The sequence below is a fragment of the Cydia strobilella genome, chromosome 9 (assembly GCF_947568885.1).
Source record: "Cydia strobilella chromosome 9, ilCydStro3.1, whole genome shotgun sequence".
NCBI lineage: Eukaryota > Metazoa > Arthropoda > Insecta > Lepidoptera > Tortricidae > Cydia > Cydia strobilella.
This window is the reverse complement of record NC_086049.1, coordinates 3597981-3623405: the sequence shown is the minus strand read 5'-3', so window position 1 is coordinate 3623405 and position 25425 is coordinate 3597981.

Genomic DNA, 25425 nt, shown 5'->3' with positions numbered 1-25425 from the left:
CATATTCCAGGCACCAAAGTTGGTGCTGGTGCGGCCGCATCCTCGGCCGAAAGCCTCAAACGTCGCAAATATGCCGCACTAGGTAGTAGCTACATATTTGCATCGTTTGGAGTGGAAACCCTGGGGCCGTGGGGACCTAGCGCGCGTCGCCTCTATGAGGAGCTGCTGGCAAAGCGCCTCATAGAGGCTTCTGGTGACCAGAGGGCTGGCCAATATTTTGCCCAGCGGATTAGCATTGCTATCCAGCGGGGCCATGCGGCCAGCCTTCTGGGCACCCTACCGAGCAAATTCGACTTAGACCAAATTTTTTATTTATAAGTTTTTTAATTTTTAAGTGTTTGTGTTAATAAATACCCCTCTACTTGGAGTGCTTCGCATATGCTGAGATTGGAGCCCATTGCCCAATCTTTAATATTAAATGTTTTAAATTTCTAATTAAATTGTACCTATTTTTAGTATTTAAGATTTATATTTGTACTTAGTTCTTAAGGTATTTTTTTTGTGGCAATAAATGTTTTTCTGATTCTGATTCTGATTCTGAAATATGTTATAAAATTAATTTATAGTAACTGGATATCTTATAGTAACTAGTCATTACTGCTAAACCCTTTATACTATGCTTAGTATCTTCGTCTCGCTATAAGCGGAGTATACATCGTTAAACTTGATGCCACCCAGTTCATTGCCGTCTTCATAAGTGCACTGTAACTAAACAAATTTTGCATGTTTATTTAATATAATCCCGCCATTTGTTACTTTAGCCACTTTATAGCGAAACAGTTACTATAAAAAAATTAAATTAAAGGAAAAATGGAAAAAATACATCTCCGGCAGGACTCGAACCTGCGACCATTGGAACACCGGTCCAATCGCTTCTGCCAACTGAGCCCAGGAGGCCTACCAGTGCAGACGATTCTGCTTCATAAAAAAATCTGTTACTATCAGTTACATTCACATGCATAATATTGTTATTCCTTCGTTCCATACCATACCTAAGTAACAACGGAAAATAAAATCAAACGTATATAATTCTTATGAAACGAAGTTACTTGTAGAAGAAGAAGTAGCTACCTTATGTATTTGTAAACCTGATATTGTGAATATTCTAGCTGTATAGCACAAATATATTGTTAGAGAAAAGCAACTATTAGATGTTGCGACAGATAAGTGTAAAATGCTATGTTTAGTGATACAACCTTGATCCTTCCAATATGGCCGTGACTGCCGGGAGTGCATCGCCAGCTCACTAAGGAATTCGTATTACACGAGTCTTGTAGAACATTCATGTACAGTCGCCATCAGATATATCTGAGCGGCCAAGGTGTTCACAATATCGGAACACGCACTCTAACGCCCTAAAACAAGAGGCGTGTTCAGATATTTGTAACCGCCTCGGCCGCTCCGATATATCTAATGGCGACTGTATTTCTGGCATGAAATGACGAGCAGAATTAACATTTGCTTTAAGAAAATACACATTTTCTGCTGGCTCATTGAGTAATGTTCAATATTTTACGGTAATTTTGTAAGTATGTACTCATATTTTATTATGTTGAATTCAGTTGTCTCGTTACATTAAACAAAAGGGGGAACATATTTACATCTCGCGCATTAATTTTGTGATTTCGACAGGGGACCTTGTTGAAAAGATGACTGATTATAATTTTGTAATATTTTGTTAATGTTGTAAGTATATTAAAAAACCGGCCAAGTGCGAGTCGGACTCGCGCACGAAAGGTTCCGTACCATTACGGAAAAAAAACAGCAAAAAAAATCACGTTTGTTGTATGGGAGCCCCATTTAAATATTTATATTTTCTGTTTTTAGTATTTGTTGTTATAGCGGCAACAGAAATACATCATCTGTGAAAATTTCAACTGTCTAGCTATCACGGTTCATGAGATACAGCCTGGTGACAGACAGACAGACGGACAGACGGACAGACGGACGGACAGACGGACAGCGGAGTCTTAGTAATAGGGTCCCGTTTTTACCCTTTGGGTACGGAACCCTAAAAAACCGGCCAAGTGCAAGTCGGACTCACGCACGAAGGGTTATCATTACGCAATGCATTGCAAAAAAAAGTTTGCTGTATGGGAGCCCCACTTAAATATTTATTTTATTATGTTTTTAGTATTTGTTGTTATAGCGGCAACATAAATACATCATCTGTGAAAATTTCAGCTGTCTAGCTATCACGGTTCATGAGATACAGCCTGGTGACAAACAGATGGACAGGCAGACAGTGGAGTCTTAGTAATAGGGTCCCGTTTTTACCCTTTGGGTACGAAACCCTAAAACGAAATAATAGGGGGTATTACTGCAATGTTCTGCTACCAGAGTGCAGCACGCAGCACTAGCCCCTTTAGTAAACCATAGAGTAACTTATACATACTGTGCCTATAACAGTTTTTTGACAAGTTTTCAGAAATAATAAAATATGACATTGAAGCATCAAAGGCGGTTTGTTATTGTTTACAGATGATCTACCGGGAAACGCGAATCCGAAATTTCGCTGCCTCTTATATGCAAGAGTGACAAAGACGTTAGATAACGAAATTTCGATTTTCTTGTTTCGCGATAGATTAGATTTCAGATTGTGGTAGTGGCGCCCCCTACGCCGAGTTTCGCGTAATATTCCCTATATTACTAGCGGTAACTGTGTGCAACACATTTGGAACAAATCAACATTAGTCCTCCAGAAGTAATTCTCTAACCGGCTGTGTGGAACTCCACAGCAATTTACGCAAATACCTACAGGTTGTTTGAGTCGTTTAAAATGTTTTAATGGCTAATTATTGTTCCTACTGGAGGTGAGTAAGTATAATGGGTAAGTAGCTCGACTTGCAAGAATAATGGGCTATTTGCGAGTTTCGTAAACAATGAACAGGGACGTTAAGTTGCACGATAGTACATTTTGCAACATGGGGTGTAAGTTAAACATTGCAAACGAGAGTATAGTTAAATCGCGACGGCTTGCCGGAACGATTTATAGACTCGAGTTTGATATTATTACGCCCCGAGTTACACACAATGTTTTTCATCACACTTGCGATATAGTGACTTGGCGGAACAGGCTTAAAATTACTTTTCGCTCATGTCGTCACAAACATGGACATATTTGGTGTCAGTGCATTCAGTGTGATGTCCTGAACACAAATATATGAGATGACAAGCGCGAAAGTGGTGGGGGTAGTTGCTGTGACGTCAAAAAGTCGGCAGTACAAGATTTTCATCTGAAGAATATAAATGTAGGTACATATACATCAAAAACAGAACATCAAACAAACTACATGGAACATGTAAGATCAGAAAAGTAATAATAACCACGATTTTTTTTCACAAAAACCAAACTACAATCAGCAAACATACTGTTTACTCCAACCCGCAGACAAACTGTTAATACGGCAAGATTTCTGGATAATCGAGTGTCGTGGACGGGAGCCGTCCCGGGAATAATAATTATCACGTGAGCGCTCCCGCGGGGCGCCCCGGGATTAGTTCGGAAATTGCTCCGGGCTGCCGATAGAGAGCGCTGTAACTCATGCTTGCCCTGTAGGTGCCCCGGATTTTTATTCGCGGTATTTAGTTGCGTAATCTACTGTTTTTATTAATGCTCGTGTAATATGGGACGATACTTACGTTTAAGTAAGAGGACTGATGGTTTAAGCATTAAACAGCTACCAAACCTAAAAGGAAAATTAGGTTTACTTTTTCACGTCTCTCTTTGCAAAAAGTGTAAAGTTCATACATATTTGCAATAACACGAGCCGTTATTAAAACTAATCAAATTAGTCCCCAGTTTGTTGTTTTCCAAATCTGTTGCGTGCAGATCTGAGCGAAAAAAGATTCCAGCAACTCGAATGGAATTGTAGCGAATTTTGCTTTTCCCGTAGGTAGGTAATCTAAATTGGGAAACGTTTTTTGTAACGTTTATTTTTGCATAACCTCATATTCGTCGTCTCATACACGGCAGTGCGTCCGGCCAAGTTCTAAAAACACGGCAGTCTTGCTGCATTGGTGCAGGAAATGTCAATTATCGTAGAAGTCACTTTTTCACATATGGAATCCTCAACGACAAATTGAATAACCATGTCTTGATAAAATTATTTTTTCTTACAGCAATGGAATCATTGTGCAGGATTGCTGCGGGTTGCATTGCTGCAGAAAATGACAATATCAATGTCGATGTCCTGGATTTCCTGCAGCAGTGTAACACAGCAACGATGCAGCAGTATTAATGCTGTTACATTTACAATCCGAGTGTAATCTAAAGTGTAAGACTGCATGTCAGTGTAGTTATACAGTAGGTATGGTATGTAGGGAAGGTATATTTATACGATGTCTGTATATTTAAATGTTAAAACCTGAATTTCTTTGCTAATCCTTTTTTCTGCCAAGGTAAGGATGTTTGTTTTACAGAAAACCCTATAGAAAGGCGAAACTTTTAAAAATTACTTATTTTCTTTCTGATTCGCTCAATTGTTCAAGGAAAATGTTCTATTCCATGTTCCCTGAGGTTTGAAATCCATAATAATCGATCCATACTAATATTATAAATGCGAAAGTATGTCTGTCTGTCTGTCTGTCGGTCTGTCTGTCTGTCTGTCTGTCTGTCTGTCTGTCTGTCTGTGTGTTATCTCTTTACGCTTTATCGAACCGATTTAGTTGAAATTTGGTATAGAGATAGTTTGAGTTCCCGGGAAGGACGTAGGATAGTTTTTATCCCGAAAATCATCCCTTAAAGCGGGATGAAATTGAGATAATTGATGAATTGCCTGATAATTTGTGTGCATATTATGCTCAAAGTGAATGATTGCTATTAGACTTTCTCCAAACTTACTCTAGCTGCTGTTACTGATTCCACGCAGACGAAGGCGCGGGTATAAGCCAGTATTGTTAAAAGATATAAAGGCAAGCAAGGCACAAGTATCAGGTTTTACAGCAAAAGACTTGGCCTAGGTTGTTGTTAAATGTTAAAATCATTTTTGCTTTTAGGGGATATTAATTAACGCCATCGGCTTATGTTGTGTATTTATTTTTCATTTTCCATGTAGCCCAAAGCCCGAGGATATTTTCCTGTAAATGTTTGTTTCGTGTCGTACATAGGTACAATGTATGTATATTTTTCATGCAGAATATTAGCGTTCACCTATTTGAAAGTGTAAATAAACACTTACCGTAACGTAATACATAATAATATGAAATACTGTAATGTTTTCTGAGGCCAGCAAGTAAAGGTATCGTTCGGATTAAGACTACATACACCATCAAGTATTGTAGCGCGACATTACTGCCGACTGCATTGCTGCTTCAAATGTCAAAATCAAATGTCGATGTTGCTGCCTTGATTGTTGTTTTATGAGGCAAACGAGCACACGAATTGTCTGATAGTAAGCAATTACCGTCGCGCAAGGACACTTGCACTGGAGTTATTATGATGGGTAAAGTTGAAGGCACCAAACCTCAGGGCCCTCCTCCTACTAGATGGACTGGTGTTCTCAAATCACTACACCTGTGCAATTTGAAACTGCACTAGGCCATGCGCTTGGCGAAGAGTAGAAGCCTATGGAGGAACCTGGTCTTCAACAGAAGGACATGATGTCACGGTCCTCAGCATTGAGGGACCTACTGAAGAAGAAGGACACTTGCAACACCAGAGATGTTGCAACTTGCAAGTCCGTTTGTAATAATGCAGTTTGCAGGAATGTCAAGTTGCAATACCGTAGCAGTGTTGCTGGCTGGTGTAGTCTGAATTCGAATGGTAAGTACCTTATTACACTGTTGGTCTTCAAATTAATTTGCTCAAAAGACATCGCAAAGTTAAGAGAATCTTAACTTTGCAATGTCTACCATTGACCACGAACACTGTGAAGGGTTCGAAACGTCTGGATATATTTTAAATTCATTGCGATATACTTAATCCGTCTAAACAGTTTTATTTCGTGAATAACTATGGCGGTAACCGAAACAATTTTTTTTCACTACTTGATACTAAAATATGATAAATGTGATACATATGTACCCAGGTTGTGAACTTTTGATGTTTTGTACATACACAGAAGCTACCTTTTTCTGAAATGTTGTATGAACTTGTGAACTATAGTTGTATATTACCTACTGGACTATAGTTGAAGGGTTTTACGCTACTGGTTCCTGGTTGGGATGAAATCCTTCTGTGTCAGCCCTAACAATGCACCTTCTAAATTCCATTGAATATAGTTTTCGAACATAGCTCATCCATATCTCTATCGCATCCATACATTAGAGTCAGTACATTAATTCTCGTGCCAAATTCCACCGCATTTAGATTAGCTGCTCCATTATTTCGCCTGTTTTCATTTGGTATGCGGAACGGAGTTAGGAATATTGAACACAAAACCCACTAGGACGGATGTCTGTCCCTTTCTCATGTATGCTTAGATCTTTAAAACTACGCAACGGATTTTGATGCGGTTTTTCTTAAATAGATAGTTATACAAGAGGAAGGTTTATATGTATAATACATCAGCATTGCACCCGTGCGAAGCCGGGGCGGGTCGCTAGTTAAAAGATAAACAAAAAAAACCGGCCAAGTGCGAGTTGGACTCGCGCACCGAGGGTTCCGTACATGACATAATTTTAACAATGTACTTTTTATGTGAAACGTGAGTGAGAGGTAAATTGCGGTTTACGATTTATGACGTATTAAAAAAAAAACTACTTACTAGATCTCATTCAAACCAATTTTCGGTGTAAGTTTGCATGGTAATGTACATCATATATTTTTTTCAGTTTTATCATTCTCTTATTTTAGAAGTTACAGGGGGGACGACGACACACATTTTACCACTTTGGAAGTGTCTCTCGCGCAAACTATTCAGTTTAGAAAAAAATTATATTAGAAACCTCAATAATATATCATTTTTGAAGACCTATCCATAGATACCCCACACGTATGGGTTTGATGAAAAAAAAATTTTGAGTTTCACTTTCAAGTATGGGGGCCCCCAATTTTTTTTTTGTGTGAAAATCTTAATGCGGTTCACAGAATACATTTACTTACCAAGTTTCAACAGTTCTTATAGTTTCAGAGAAAAGTGGCTGTGACATACGGACGGACAGACAGACAGACAGACATGACGAATCTATAAGGGTTCCGTTTTTTGCCATTTGGCTACGGAACCCTAAAAAAGTGTGTGCGTGATGTAATCTTTACGCGCGATTGAAGTAAAACTTCTTTGACGTTGACGTTAATCGCTATGTTGGCATTTTTACGTGTGTCCTATTGTGCGTGTGTCACTACTGAGCATTACTTCCGTCAGAAAAAAACCTGAGTTACCCTCTAGTCGCGCCTAAAGAAGTTTTACTTCAATAAGGAATACATAAAACCCTTATTAAGTGCGTAAGTTGAAGTATCATTGGTAATGTGTCCGGTATTTCATTTAAAGTTAACTACGATACCTATCGTGTATGATAACTGCAGGCAATAACCGATAACAACTAACGCTATAACGGCGTACCGAAGCCTTTAAAGTCTTGTTTTAGTCCGATCGAATGGTCGATGATATTAAACAGTGTTCGACAATACCCCGCTAAGCCCGATAAGCGAGTGCGACTAGTCGTGTCGCGAGCGACTGGCCTTAATGACCGCTGTTCGACGTCCTAGCCCGGTATAGACGACTATTTAACATAAGATATAGGGTCGGTTGCACCAAACTTTTGTCATCGTTAAAAAGTTCGCTAAATTTTATTGTATGGACAGTTTCATAGTAAACTGCCGCGGCGCGTCGGGTGACGTTGATCAGTCTGTCAAGTGCGGATGGTGCAACTGGCACATAGTAGATCATGCCTAATATTAAGAAAGGGGGTAGAGGAGGGTAAATTTTCGGATTCTGTCAAATTACCCCATTACACACACAAACACAGTTCACGTACACTACTTACCACAATTTACTGGAACAGGTGAATGACCCCTATTTTTTAAAGGTGCTATGAAAGATGGCGTGATTATGCACAATTTGCGGATTGTTACATTTTTTTCTTAAACCCAAATATTTTTCCTACGGTGTGTTGATATTTGCGCAAACAATAAAAAATATTACGTCTAAATCGAAATATATTTAGACTCGACAGTGTCTAATTTCATCAAAAATGTGTTAAAACTGAAAAATATTGCAATTCACGTTCACGCATACTGACGTACCTAAAGTCAGTCTCAAATGCCAGTAGATTCGGAATGTTACAGCAAAGTAACCTAGAGGGCGCAGCGGATGGAATGTTTATTGTTGGAGAAAAAAATTGGAAATTATATTTAAATTCTTATTTGAACAACGATTGAGACATTGACAAGACGCTACTGATATTTTTAGATTGTAGTAGTTGTCATGTGCTTGTGGTACCATCAACATCTGTTTTAAATAAATTTCAGAAAGTAGCAATGGCGGCCAAGGTCAAGTGGCGGCCAGTTTTTACAACTTTAGACTACGAATTCATATTAAAATGTACCTCTTTCAGATCCTCAGATATGATTAGAACAAATTTTTCGTCGGACGTACAGTTTTCGTTCTATAAGCAAAAAAAGGAAAAAGAGAAAACAATTATGCACATCTCCTGGGATGGAGCAAACTCGGATTACACGCATTTAGGACCAAACGAAGTTATTAAAACGATTTCCAGCTTGCTGGGAATTAAATCTTCGAAAAAATAAAATTTGATTGGCCTAGTACGAGCCCCGATGCAAATTAGTTCGTCTAGTTCCACACAACGAAACGGGAACGGGTAGAAACGGGAGTTGGAAGGGGCAGACCTCGGCGGACTTTCTCTGATCAGATCGGGGAATCCTGAGCGTGTATGAGGAATGTTATGAAAGTGAAGGAAGCGAAAGAGGTATGTCAGGATCGTAGCAAGTGGAAATCCGTGGTCTCTGCCTACCCCTCCGGGAAATAGGCGTGATTATATGTATGTATGTATGTAGTTCCACACAACAATTTTGTTTATTCTAATAAATTTTACACATGAAGATAAAATGACCCAGTAATGGGAACCGTAATAGTAATATTTAATCTAGTTTATTTTGATCGTATAATAAAATTGCATGAGACTCTTATTGTTAAAAAAATTTACTTTTCAAAAACGTTGTCCAAATCATATTGTCCTCTCCTATAGCACTGTTGCATGCATGGACTCGAAACAAAATTGTAAGTACATTGGTAGAGCCGTATTGCTTTCCTTAGTAATAGCCCTTTTCACATCTGTTATATTCCTACCCGTCAAACAAAAAATAAAAAATTGTTATTTTTTTCTTTTAGTAAAAACGGTATTTCTTGTATTTGGATTTAGTTATTGGAGAATATTACCATGTAAAATTAAACTACATTAGCATAAGCATTAAATGTTAGTGATTTTTAAACTTAAACATTATTTTTGTACAAACGCGAGAACCTCAAAAAATGGTCTGACTAGACGAAAACATATGCATCGGGGCTCGTAGTCCGCTAAAAGATCGCGCTCTGAACCGGAATGTTAAACATTGAATAATGCTCTAACAAACATGTCCATTCGGTAAATCCTGATGGATCTTCGGTTGCTCTTACATTCGTGAATGGGCGGTTTAATAAAGCTTCCGTTTAATCGATTTGAACGTTTTCTGAACTATTGTTACAGAGTGATTGGGGTGTGGGTTGATTGGTAGTTTTGCTTGTGCAGTCTGTGTACCTATAATACCATACCATTAATTTAGGTCATTAGGATAATACTATCTTAATGACCTAAATTAATCGACATACAGGACTACTTACCCTGCGACCCTAGAGCCTAAAATGGTCTGACACTATGCGGTTTAAGAGGAATTTCGTCCCGCGGACCCTCTGGCTGTGGAATGAGCTCACTGCCTATGTTTTCTCGAGCCACAGTATGGAATTCTTCAAAAAAGGAGTGTACAGGTTTTAAAAGTTTGATTAATATTATTTTCATTTGTATATCGTAGCCCTGAATACCATCATAGCAGTATAATTTGAGTATAATATAGCAAAAATAGATATAACTCCGTAATAGATGGATACAGTCTAAGGAAAAAACGTGCCTCGAAAATCAAGAAAATTTGATTCTTGTTCAGAGGGCGCTACTAGTTTTGGCCAACTGTCGTATAGATGGCGTTGACGGTTTCGTTTGTTATTTAACAATTTAAACGCATATCAGTGAAAGAACATGGGTCAAAATCATAAAAATAATTAATGCAAATAAAAAAAATCATTTATCCATATTTAAATACATTTCATAGTATTTTTATAAATCTTCATTTTTAGTTTTAAAGTGTGTCGACAGATGGCAGTGAATTTACTGGGGTTACAAAATTTACTATGACAGTACCGCTCTAGTATAAGTTACTCTATGAATATAGCTAGTGATATTACAGAGGGATCTGAGGAGCAAAAATTTTAAACAATGTATATTTCAGATTAATTAGTTCAGAGCTAAAAACCCGCGGGACGGCCACATTTTCCGTCGCAAGTTTCGCGCGGCGTGACTAACTTTTTGTTTTCTTAAAATTTTCTGGCTTTACGTCCCATTTTAAGTAAGGCAAGTTAGACGCTGACAAATTAAAACCGCGGAACAGATATTTTCAGCATTCTTCTATTCGGCCACTTTGTGTCGCCACGTGACTTTGACGAAGGTATGAAAGGGGTTTCTTTCAAGCGCGCAAATCAGTAAAAGATTCCGTATTGCAGTGATCACTTGATGGCTTCACGTAGGTTCATTTCTGTTCAAAAATATGTATTTATTATAACGTACTAAGAGACAGTTCGTGTTCAAAAGTACCTATCTACAGCAGTTTTATGGTGGTTTTATGGTTTTATGCATCTCTTTTGGTTAAGCTATAAGATAAAGATGCTGACTGTACAAATGAATAACTTCGTGGGTAAAAAGTGAGCAAAAGTTTTTTTTTCTTCGTATTGCAAGTTTCTTGGCATCGAATACATTTCAGTCGTTTTGCCTTTTGTTAGTCTGATTGGAAATCAAACCAACTTTCATTATAATGAGCAGGCCAATAAGTACTTACTTTACCAATGAAAAATACATTTTTGTATACTTATCCAAGGGGTCATTATAGGAGAAAAAACTTAACACCCTATTTAAGAAAATAAGAACAAATAGAATGGTTTAATCCAACGTGCATGTTAATAATTAAGTTTATAATTTTACAATAAAACAACCACCGCAACGCAAAAAGCTTTCTACCAAGAAGTAAATAAACCAACACTTTTTAAGTTGCTAGAATGATCCATTACTACCACGGCTGACGGATATTACGTGCTAGCAAATACTACCCTAATAGTATGAATGGCACCAACCATGCTCTCATAAAACTGCAAATTTCCGGACCAGACAGATATCCAAGTCTCTTTACGGATTCGCAAATCTACAGAAATGATTGCAGTGCCATTGTCCATGCATTTTATTATGTCATTGACTGGGAATCTTCATTCTTTATTTTTATTCCATGTACAGCCAGCACATATGAGCTTGACACCCCTGCTTAAACGATTCCTGACCCTACTTATATTTATGTAAAAAATGTAGATTAAATTATAATTAGTCTTCTTCCTCGCGTTGTCCCGGAATTTTGCCACGGCTCATGGGAGCCTGGGTTCCGCTTGACAACGTATCCCAAGAATTGACGTAGGGACTAGTTTTTACGAAAGCGACTGCCATTTGACCTTCCAACCCGGAGGGGAAACTAGAAAAAAATACAATTAGGTGGATATACCGAGTTTATTTCACAAAATACAAAAACAAATACATTTCAACACATTGACAAATTCTTAATATATCTCAAATTTCCCTTATAAAATAAATTACAATTAAATAAAAACTAAATTATAACTAACATAATTAGTCCCCCCAGATCTGATCCATGGCAATTCCGATTCTTTGGCCAAGAAATGAGCCAGCCCTAGGATCTCTGGTGGTGTCAAGGAGCGACTTCTTTAAATCTTTAAGCAAACTTAGCGCATCCTGACACCAAGGTCCCAAAGTCTCAACCGCAAACGCCGCAAATAAGTGATTGCTTGATAGTCCTGCATATTTGCGGCGCTTTATAAAAATCAAAAATTATTAAATTAAAATTAGTAATTTATAAACTAAAATAGATAACATACACTAAAGAAAATGTGACCAAGTTGGTGGTTAAAATTTGTAATTAATTTAAATATTAATCTAGTGTGTAATGATCGCTATATAAAATAAAATAAAAATAAACTGTTTATTTCTATAAAAAAGCACATATAATATTAAACTTAACTTTTAATCTTAAATTCAAAAGATTTTTTGAATTTAATCGAGTGAAAATAGATCATTTTATAACCAACATAAATATTATGCTGAGTCCGGAGTCTACTTTTGCTTTTAAGCAAGCTACTGTTTTTCTGTACTGTACTACTACCACCTTTATTCGTATGGGTCATTATTCTCATCGTGAGGTAACCACTAAACTTCCATTGATCTGTGAATATTTTATCTAGTTTGCTTCCGCACCTTAACCCTTTTAACTATCACAATAGCCCCTGCCTCCCATTATCCCCGACTAATGAAGCTATCTGTAGCAATCATTATTTTTAATTAAAGTAATCGACTTGTCTTCCCGGACTTTATCGGGAGTTTGGATCACCGCATCATTAATCAAATAATATATATACGGCATCAGACGAAACGTTCCGTACTACGACGAGCATTCGATCAGATTTTACGCTCGACAAAAAATTGACGGAAGGCAACAACGAGATGAAAAATCTTATGAAAAGTTAAAATTAAGAACAGCTGGCTTTAGTTAACAAATAGCTTAGGTACAAGTACATATATAAATAATGTAATGAATGTTATGTCAGGATTACATGAAGTCTGAATCCATGATCTGCGTCTCCCCTTTGGGAATCAGGTGTGATTTAAATGTCATCCTCCCATCTTGTTGGAGGTCTGTGATCTGGTCTTTTTGAGCAAGGCCTTCACCTTAGGACACGCTTGCTCCGTCTCCTTTCATCTCTGCGACATACGTGTCCGGCCCGGCCCAGGCCTATTTCAGTTGCAATGCGTCGGCCAATGTCTAGCACTTTGCCTTTGGTCCGTCGCCGGATCTCCTCATTTCGGATTGTAATCGCAGAGTATACATAAACACTTTATTTACATACAAGATATATACAGTAGTACTACGTAAACGAACTTAATAACTAGCTTAAATCTAAAATAGGCCCTTGAGGCATTGTACCAAGGATGCTGGTGGCATTTCCCCGCTGTATCGCAATGCTGATACGTTGTATGAGGAAGCCGCCAGCTCTTCGGTCACCAGTTACGTCAACCAGACAATCGCAGAGAGATATACCGAGAATACTGCGTTCCATCAGGAGTGACATAGATTTAGTCTAAGGTTGGTACTTTAATAGTTTAGCAACAGATAATTTGTCACTAAAACGAAACTATCACAGCAATACAGACACAGCCGACTGCAAATTATCTCAGCAAATAACGTAATATATATGTTCATTCATAATTACATTTATTCGTTCTATTCCCAAATCTCATTAAGTATAGCGACGAAGCCAACCTGTATGAATACCTACAAGTAGCTGTTTTCCTTATGTACTTACAGGATTACACGAAAAATGTATCACCGTTGCCTTTAATCTGTTTACTAATGAAATCCCTTTGATGACAAATTGAAGAAAAACAAGTGGTAGCTTACGAATAACGACCGTAAGTAGAAAATGTAGCAGATATTTTTGTTTTTTCTTATAATTTGGAAGGTAATCACTTTATTAATATATTCTGTTCTCGTTCATTAAAGAAATAACTCAGCGAGTAGCCAAGGTAGCAAATTAGCAAACGTTATTCATTTATAGAAAATATTTTTTTTTAACGAAATTTCAGAAGAGAACAAAATTCTACAGGCACACACGCATCACGCTTTTTGCGTAAGTACCTAGGTGAAAAAATATTTGTCGTTTGGACAAATAAATCTTATTAAAATACGAGTTTAGGTACCTACCCAACATTTTGCCACACTGCAAAAACTTACCCTTTGCAATCAGTTTTTAGAATTTCACAAAAGTAATTTTGGCATAACAAAGGCCCCTACCCCTTCTTGCCTAAGAAAACCCTTTCTGTGAAAAAATTGTGCCTTAGTTATTGTTCCGTCTAACAGATTTATATTTTTCTTCACAAAAGCGAGCGCAAATACAAAGGTTCTTTGTTAATGTATTTATTTTTACAGTTGAATTTATTTTTCACCCGTCGTCAGCCTGGAAGAAAATTAGTACAGCTACCTATACTACCACGTGGGTCAATATAACCCGAAATAATTATGGAACTTACCTGTTTTATAACATTTAAAAATAAACATAATAACATAACATTTAATTTTTTTTTACTTTTCGTGGGGTACTCACACAAATCTCTGTTTTGACATTTTGCTGGGACGTCAGTTAGCCGCGACCACGACCAGTGAAACCTGTGTCGAAACGTCGGTAAATTAAGGTAACAAAATAAATTCGCGATAGACCCGTTTCTAAATGTGATTTATTACCTGTTTTATGTCAAAGATTTTTAATATAAAAAATAGTCATTATCAAATTATTTGTATCATATTAGATAATTTTGATAGATATAGTCAAACCTTTAACAATCTATAAATGTCGCCATAAAGTAACAAAATCGGTTTATGTTTCTATATTTTATCTATTTTGAAAGGACAGTTTGGCGTCCTTATTAAAAAGTTTTGACTATGAATATTCAGTACAGTCTCGAAAATATTCTGGCTCGTCTTTCTCTAAGGAAAATGTCTTTACAAGTAAATTCGAGGTTTTTACTACTTTTTTAGTTCATTATACAAAATAAAATTTATTATTGTATATTAAATTAAATTAAATCTCACAAAAAATGCTATTTTTGGTCAAGTTCTTCGGGGTACAAAAAGTAGTGGTTATATAAAATATGCGTAACAACCAAACTTATTAAATAAAATTATTACGCCGAATGCCATTATCCGCGTTATTAGCGTTTTTGCTGACGTTTGATTTTCACATGCGCAAAAAAAACGTTTAAATATATTACCTACGGGTCATTATGACCCAACTTATCTGACACAGGGTTAACAAAAATTCCAAGAATTAATTTTCATTTACGGTTGCTTATATAGTCTCTTTTAATAAAACTCGCTGGCAACAACTCGATACAAAAAACCCTTTCACGTCCTTGGAACCTACCTACTGACAAATATAATATAACGGCGCGATAAAGAATATTTTATTAAAAAAAACTGTGGCCTTTACCACGAGTTAGACTTTGATATATTCGCTAACATGTGCGTAACTTACTTTCTATGCATCTGGCTCGTACTGGTATATTAGTGCGAGCGAGATGTATAAAAAGTAAGTTACGAAGACGTTAGCGAATATGTAGTGTCAAACTCATGATAAGGCTACAGTTGCACTAGATTAAATTGGTGGTTTTCGGAAGCAAATGCTTGAGTTACTTTAGAAAACACCGAAATCACCATACACGTGCCTTTAAAAATTGAGGAGTTCCCTCAATTCCTCATGGATTTCATCATCAGATCAGAACCAAAAATATTGCGGAAACATCTTGGAGGTAACTTCATTCAACCAAAAAAAGAATTACTCGAATCGGATCACGGGTGCCACACTAATCGCTGAATATATCTAATACAAAAAAAAATCATCGTCATTATCATCAAAACAATCATCATCATCAGGTCCACTTTATCAAATTGGTGGTTTTCGAAAGAAAATGCTCGAGCTGCTTAAGAAAATATCCAAATCATCATACATGTGCCTTGAAAATTGAGGAGTTCCCTCAATTCCTCATGGATCCCATCATCAGAACAGCACCGGAAATGTGGGACCGCCTTGAACAAAAACAACAACAAAACAAATAGAACAAAAACAAACAAAAATAACAAAAAGAGAATTATTGAAATCAGACTACGGGACACGGGTCATAAAAAAAACACCAAACCGAATACAGAACCTCCTCCTTCTATGAAATTGAAGTTGGTTAAAAATGTTGGTCTGAAACACATCTCTTTCAAATCCCCAATTTGTTTTACCTAATAAGATTTCTCTGAAAGCACCGTTTATGTAAGATAAAAGCAATTTCACTCATATAAGCCCCTTAACCGCGAATACGCCGTCCATGGACAAACTATTACAATACCATCGAGTATTCATATGAGAACACATAAATCTAATCCTTCCCTACAACACGGCATGCCCTGAAGCAAATTGTACCAAATGATGAAGATAAGTGAAATTTATGTGTAATGGTATCGACTCCTGCCCTTTGTATCAGTATGTTTACATCGATGGCGCGAGTAGATTGCCCATAATTTATGAAGGTTCATATTGTACCGGGACTTGTAGGTAGGAATCACCGGTACAGATACATCGATAGTAATTGCGATTGTATGTATAAACGATTAAAGTAAACAACCCTATAATGGACGTGGTGCCAATAATTAGATGTAACCTACAAATCCTGCAAAATAGGTATTTAACGTCAGTTTTTAAATACTGGCAACATTTTACGATAGCAGCTACTCGTGACAAACAACAATAATTGGACAAGTGTCTAATTTTATAAATATAAATACTTAATAAATCGAAATATTTATCAGTACGGTTTTTACTCACTATTATTTTTAGTTGCTTTTGGCGACATGTTTCGGATTCTTTGGGAATCCATCCTCAGGCACGAGTGTCCGCGGCGGTTGTACGTCGTGCACTGCCTGACACTCGTGCCTGAGGATGGATTCCCAAAGAATCCGAAACATGTCGCCAAAAGCGACTAAAAATAATAGTGAGTAAAAACCGTACTGATAAATATTTTGAAATATGTCTCACGATAGTTTAAGTGCGCTTAATAAACCGGTTAAAGAATTTAGAAGTTATGGTGGAATAAAGAAACTCACATATATACATACAAACATGAACGCTGAAAACATTACACTCTCTTTTTTGGGCAGTCGTGTAAAAACTAGCCAGCATCACAATACATAAAAGCGTCAGCGTAATGGTGTCAGTATGTCAGCGTCAGTGTGTACCTAGTATTGTATCTACTTATCGTTTTTAATAAGAACCTTCTGGGACAGCTACTTGTTTTCATTTAAGGTATAATGGCAGTCATTACCGCATAGAGCGGAGTGCTGCTCGCCATTACCACCACCGTCCCAATGACAGACGATCTTTAGTTTCGGGGGGTCGTTTGTCTTTAAACTTCTACGTAATGCTAGCTTACGGTAGTGTCACTGTACTTATTACTGGACTTGGTAATGATATTATGTTTAAATGTAACGTTATGTCAGTTATGTGTGTGCAATTCTGAAAACCTGTATATATTTATTTTATTTATTTATTACGGTATTGGTAAGGTATAGTTTGTTACTAATATTTATGAGCAAAAAAAAAATGTTTGCTCATATTACGGGTAGAGAATGCAATGATGCATTAAGTCTGTCTTTTGTATCTTTTTGATGTACAATAAAGTTTAAAATACATAAATACCTAAGTATATGGTAGAATAAATTAAATAAACATTCTTTCTTTATAAGACACCAGCGATGAATCTCAGATAGGTTTAAACACACGTTTAAGTGTGAAAAGATAACATACACGACAGACAGAGGATGAATGACCTACAAGCATGGATTTAGTATCTACAAACTAAAAAAATATTATGGATGTAGATTTAGGTGGAATGTATCTGTATACATAATGTATGCATGTGGGTAATGTAATTCAATACACTAGTTTCCAACTTCAGCGCAACAAGCTTATAATGGTCCCACTAACTTAACATCAGTGATGTAATTAACAAACAACCGCACTTAGCAGAACACGAAGGTAAATCAGGCTTTCAATTACGCATGGTCAAATTGTTCATTACGAATCATGAGCTCAAGTTAAACCAGGGATGTCATGAATTCATGACTGAGGAGGTACAAATGTTGTAGGAATAGATGATGTATCCCTGTCATACTGAAATAACAATAAAAACCCAATATTTACATCCATTCGTCACCGAACCATATAAAGATCTCAGCACCTGAGTCTACAAAGAGTACAAAAACGTCTAAATTCAAGAAGGCATCCCCCAAGACTGGTGTGGCGATTGTAGCCCTAGCTATGGTGAACATGGTGGCTGCAGAGCATATCAACGTGCCCCATGTAGCTAGATCTACATACGAAGTAATCCTTAGCAGGACCAGTGCTGCCCCGCTCATGGGTACTCAGAAAAAAATATTTTTTTGTAAACAAGAACCAGATGTCAACTGATCTTGTTCATATATATTGATCCGACATGACTGTACCTTGGACTAAGATAATCTAACCAACGGTTCCAGAATGCTAAATTCTTAACATTCAAGAATGTCTTGTCACAAGAATTCGATTAATTGGGTGACCTTTTTTATTTGATAATTTTGGTTTTGATACAGTTAGTCCTTGACCTTATGTTTGCTTGCTTTTAAACTGTATTTATATTTATCTAACAATATGCTCTGTAATAAAAAAATAACTGTAAAATATTCTAATTTGCTTACTTATTTGATTTATAATGTAATATAATTTCGTCATTTAAAATGTTCTTCCCTTGTAGCCCCGAATCACTTGGCATCGTCTACCGTTTGCCAAATAAAAAGAAGCGAATCACACCGAGGCGGAGGGTACTTTAAATTCTCATCTCGATGTTTCTGTTCCGTAAAAACAGAGGCAACTGAAGCGCAGCTGTTTGCCTGATTATGCTAACGATAATGCGACACTAAATCAGAATTACTGCGGTGCGCTTCACTCGCCGCGGTAATCCACCTTTTCAAATTGTTATCGTCTGCACAGTTGACTGATAAAAGTATACCTTATTACAAAGACATAAGGTCTGCGAATGGTCAGTTAAGAGTCTTAAGAGTGAAGCTGAATCATTGACGGAACTTTGTCATCTGTAGCTTATACAGTTTATCAGCAGGCCTATTATTTTTATCGATTAGCGCTGTGGATAAGACAATTGTCTTAGCTATGATTTTGATAAAGTTTTGTTAATAGATAAAGTTTCCTATTCTGTACAATATAAGCAGCATTTCACCATATGTCCTAAATAAATGCCGCATGCCCCAATAAATTTTCGTTACACAACAGAAAATTACATACATTTTTATTGTTTTTCGTGTTTATTAAATTGGGATTTTTCGTTTATTCCTCCAGAATCAGGAGGATTTTATCAAAACCGCAAGCAAAGTGAAAGTCGGCTCTCCTAATATCTACTTTCTGACATCGCTAAGTACCTCATTAACTCCAATCTTAAATGCTAAACGTGCCAACTATTCTTATCTCTATTGTCTCTAGGTACACACGAGAACATTAGCATCACAAAAACTTAATTTAGGTAGCTTGCTAGCGCGAAAAACAAACATGATATAAATTAAACGACACTTTCGAATTCCCCGTCAAAAGTAAACAGATTTTAATTGAACGCATAATTAATTTTCGATATTTATGGCCTGTGGAAGTTGTGTAATTATTTTGACCGCAGTACCCTTTGCTTCTAAAATTAATAACACATGGTATACTTAGGTAAGGTGCGTAAGTCTAGCCATGTACGATTCGATTTATGAGAACAGTAACCGTAACGTTTATGTCCATCTTATCCGCTACGAACTCGGAAGGAGTTTGATGACTGAAGGAGATAAATTGTTTTATGGTTACGCTGAATTTTATAGCAGGCACAAATCTTTCAAATTTGTTAGTCCATTTCGGTATCAAAATCTTTGAACAGGTACCGACAGGTACTATTTTATCTTACATGTATGGTTAACAATAAAATCTTTAGTTATAATAACATTTTATCTAAACTACTTCATCCATGAGTTCAGTTTGGCATCTGAACGAGTAATATTCTAGTTTATTTGGACTTAGTTTATTCAGTTAGAATAATAGTTCAGGCGTAACTATGGATGGCTTTATTGTCGTGATAAAACAACCGTCACATTTAACACCGCGGGACTAAAAGTGACGGACACTGTTTTATCACGCTGTCGCGTGGACAAGAGCGACCGTCACATCAGTAACCTTATACCTATGTCAAAGAGGTTGTAAGATATTTCACTATTTGACTATGTATAAATGATTTTATTCGTGAACATTAATTACTTTAATTAAACAAAAATTATTTTAATTAAAATATTTTTCATGACACTTGGATTAATGTCAGAGGGAGATGACTTAAAATATGTATATTAACTCAGATACGCAATATGAGATTGACTCATTATAGTTACAATCTTAACCATAAAATTTCAAAAACTTCCTTAAAGTCTGTAAGGAACACAAAATGTAAAAATGACGAATATTAAGGATAAACTAAGACAGTAAGACATTTATGAACAACGTCATAATAAATACTTAATTTGATTGCAACTTTATCCCTTATCGTCATGGATAAGATATAACACTGGCAATAAGTACATACATACCTAAATCAAATTGCGACATCCTTAAAACGCCACCATTATATTTTGTCCGATAAAGAACAGTTGTCAGGGCAGCTTGTGGCGAGCTGTTGGGAAGTAACGACCCCACTGGCCCGAGTACTCCCGAGAGTCGGTCAGGGTCTCCGTCTCCGGCGTGTCTTCGTCGGTCGGAGTGGACCCCAAGGGGGTCCCCGGCAGGACTCTCAATTCTGGCTTACCTTCATTGGCCGTCCAGAGAGGAGTCGTTAGAGCTATACGCTCCAGGGGTGGAAGTGAAACATGCATAAGACGCGAGTTGACAGTTATCAGCCTCTGGGTAGAAAGCAGCGTACACCTCTCGACACCACTGAGTCGCTCACACCGGTGCGAGAAAATAAAAAAGATGAAAATTGTAAAATGGTGTTCAGTATCCGATCGACGAATTCATGCTGTCTATGCGAAATGATCATTGATCCCATATCGTAACTTCTTCCAAATTATCAACTTATTAGTGTGAATATTAATTTTATTTTATTTTATTCTTAAGAATTTGTATGACTTGTAAAATGTATTTTATTTTCACCAATAAAAATCTGTATATCTGTATATCTGTAGTAAGTAATTGACTAATCGCATGCCATGCTCACAGAGCCTTAGTAATTAACTTACAATAAAAGAAATATAAAGTGGGACACAGAACCAATTAGCTAAAGCGGGACGAGTCTTAGGAGTAGTCTAAAATGGGTGACTTTGCTAGCTTTGTCTGAATTCGAAACGAGGTAATCACGTTAAAGTTAAACAGCTTTTTGCAGTTCGGTTAGTTAAGTTAGAAGTCCGAAGGCTTATTCTGATTTAAAAAAAAAGATTTTTATCTCGTTGTGATACGACCTTGACACTTCACGTAGTTTCACGTAACGATAAGTGCAACGAGATGCATGACAACACCTGGCCCTATTTCACCACGGTGACAGGTGCGACAATTGTCAAAATCACTATTACTGACATCACGGGCCTCCATAGCCTACGGTAACCGCTTACCATCGGACGGGCGGTGTACTTGTTTGCCACCAACATTTTAATTTAAAAAAAACTCCATTATATCACCAATAAATAAGTACTTATTTTGCGAAGCTAATGACAATTGTCACAAGAAACACGACAATTGTCACGAAATTCCGACACAGAACTCATTTCCTGTCAAGAATCACCGAAAATTCTTTTAAATCTGTGACAATTGTCATCATCATCATCATAAACTTACCTGTTTTTTGCCGATATAATAAAGTTTTTTTAAATAATACAATGATGGTGGCAAACAGGAATACGGCCCGCCCGATGGTAAGCGGTAACCGTAGCCCATGGAGGCCTGTGACGTCAGCAACAGTGACCACCTGTCACCGTGGTGAAATAGGGGCCATGGCATTATTTCGTGATCACCAATCAGCGTTAGCGGCTCACGTTGATTGATGCAGGCAGCGCCGCATGCTAACTCAATATCGTGTCAAAATAAGATGAAAATTTTCATATCTATAATATTAACTTTCTTTTAAAATACTAATATATTCTCAGTGTGAAAGCTCCTCAAGTGCATGTAATGGAGACAACGATTAACCTAACGACCCACTGTTTTAAAAGATTATTATATCCAGAAGGCATATAATACACTTGTACAAAAGTTTCCGGTACACTCGACTTAGAGCTTTAAGGTACCGTTCGGATTCAGACTGCACCAGCGTTACTGCTGCGGTATTTCGGGGCGACATTGCTGTCAGAAATGTCAAAATTTATGTTGACGGTCATATGTTTGACAATCGCGGCAGCAATGTCTCATCGCAATACTCCAGCAGCTGGGGCTGTCTGCATCCGAACGGTACCTCTATCTTTAAGTTTTTTTTCATGAAATAACCGCTAATACCTGCCACACATGTTATACCTCAATCCGATGACAATGCCACTCGCTCTTGATTTATAAATCTTAGTGGGAATTGTCTCAGGATGTAGGTTGCACCTATTAATGTAATAAACATTCTCTTTTTTTTAATTATCTGCCTATGTCTGTTTTTTTCCCCAATAAAGAAAAAATAAAATAAAATATTAGTACCCAGAGTTTCACTAGTTACCTCATCTTGTCAAAACGAGTTCAACAATAACAAACTCCAGAGATACCCAAAATCCAGAATTACAGCAAGCTCTGATTCCCTTGCAGGTGAAAATTGCATATTAAACCCGCGTGAAGTTAAGCGAGCAATTTTGGATTTGAGCGTGTGCGGGAAAATAGATTCCACGCCTGGACCCGGTCCAACCCGGTGGGTTTATTGCCACGTAAATCCTTATCTGGAGCCAATGGCCTTTTGTAACGTATCTGCCCACTATCAGATGGAGATTAAAACTCATTAACATGAAACCTAATGGATTCCTAATAGCTGTACCGTGAATTTTTTATACGGGAGAGTTTAAATGCTGAATGAAAAAAAAAAAAGAAGTTAATAAGAAGATAGCTTTGTGCAATTTTATTCGGTGAATGGGGAACATACGTAAGTATACAAAATAAGATTAAATTAAAATGAAAACCTCTTATTAGACATCGATTAAAAATCAGACTGTAGTCGAACCTATGACCCAGGCTGTAAAGAAATAAATCCTTAGATATGTCATTTCCATTTGCAATATAAAAAAAACTAAATAACTTTTGAGAAAAAAGTTTAGATTCCTTAAATGTTTTATCCACATAATATATAAAAAAAAGTAAAGTGAGTAGGTCATTTTACCATCCTGTTTATTTTCACTGTTCCAAATTTAATTTAAGAACGTTTGGCAAAAACGAAATGGCGTTTAGTTTTGTATTTCTAAATGTGACGAGATTACAGAGATGTTTACAAAAGAACAACGCGCCGAATTGGAATCTAATTGAATACCCAGCAGGCTTAGCACAGGAGCGCCAATCACGACCTCGAGATAAACTACCCGTCTTTTTCAACCTGTATTAATAAGCGAGGGACGGGTAGTCTATCTCGAGAGCGAAATACTATCACGCCGCTCCTTTGCTAAGCCTACAGGAGCGCTATTTGGTCATTAAAAATCTAATCTTGATTTTATGTCGATACGTTATTAATCTCGTCGCTCTCGCATGTGCAAGGCGGAAAGTTTCCTAAAAGTTCTATGAAACTTCCGGAAATAATCACAAAAATAAAAGAAAGTTTCTAATTTGTAATTTAAATTTCGTTCCCCAAATAAAATATGAGAATTTTCGGAAGTTATTCCATGTAATATCCATATCGAAATTTCACAGTATTAGATTTTTCCCGACGGCAAATCAGTACAGTTTCGCGCGTACCAATAAGAGCGAGATGCACTGTGCATAACGTCGAAGGAAAAATTAAGGATTAGATTTTTAAATTTCGAATTTTGGCTTCAGGATGTGAGGAGAAAATTCGGGACCGTTGTGTTTCCACAGCGTACAAGATTTTTTAGTTTCTTTAACGTGCATTTGGATTTCACCTGAAATTGCAACGAAAACGAAAATATACAATTACCCACTGTTTGTGCTAGAAGCGGAATGGTTAAGCCATTACTATTGTGAATTTTGGTAAAATACACGACGAACAAAATAGGCAGTATAGGCACATATATGTATAAACCCTCCGCCACACCAGAACAGGTGACGTACCTAGCAGAATTTTTTTGTACCGCCAAAATATATTATGTTTTTGTTTCTAAGACTATAATCATTGTAAGTATGATTGTATGTAATAAAGTAATATGTATCTATGGGCCTTAGTTACCTTATAATGAATGATATTTAATTTATAAATGTCGTAATAATTATTAGCCTCGCATTAGTTCCTAATGGGTGAATATGAACTACTGAATTACTTTCTTCTTTACTTATTGGGTTTTTATTTACCTTCGGCGAAATTATGAACCTCCCTATAATTATCCATGAAACATAATATCAACGAACAATTTTATTCAATTCAATCTTTATTTGCATACCAAGTAGATACAGTATTCTATACTTACGTTACGGCATAATCACAATGTTGAGGGGAAGGGGGTTCTTCCTATAGTGAAAGAAAAAATAAAAATAACACAAGTCGTTTTTTCCCTTGAGAGTGACTCGGTTGTTGTAAATATAGATACTTTAAGGACTATTTTTTTATTTTATTTTATTTATTTAATTACAATTATAAGCTTACAGTAATACCAAAGCGCCTATAATGCTAACAACCGTATTTAACAATACATAATGAAACAGTAGATTTTTTCTCGTACACGGAGAGTAATTCTCAACATATCCCACCTCGAAATAGTCTAATCGTCACAAAACGTAATTACGGGATAATTTTGTTTAGATCCTACAGAGAAGCATAAGTTTACAGTCAACACTGGCGCTAGTGCTTTGTTTTTATTGCACCGAAAACGAGCGGTTTCTTTGTTTACTTTGTTTCCGGATAACCCTAGTTGCTGACGGAAAAAATGTCAGGTCATGGGTCGCCAGAGTGCAGACCGCTGTACGCCGTTAACTTGAATGATTTCTGCGGCTTGTTCGGGATTTTTCACCTCTGCCGCGACCCTTAACACTTTATTTACCCGCTTTTTCACATTCACCCCTCCGGCGTATTACGGCGATGTATAAATTAATTATGCCGGCCATTAGGATAAGCATTTTCTTTTGTAGCGATGCTGTACGTCCATATCAGCTCAAACGAAGTAGCTTTATTTGAAACAAAGCGAAAATTACATTTTAACTGGTCCATCTGGGCGCCACATATCGTCCGAAACAGTAACTAGAAACTTAGAAGTAAACGGGAGAGACGCTTAATTAACTTTAAAGCTAGACGCAAACTTGTACTTATTTGGGAGGGGAGGATAGGGGGACTAGGCTCTCTCAGGCCGTGTAGCCCCATAGCGTCATTGCTGACCACGACAAACGCATG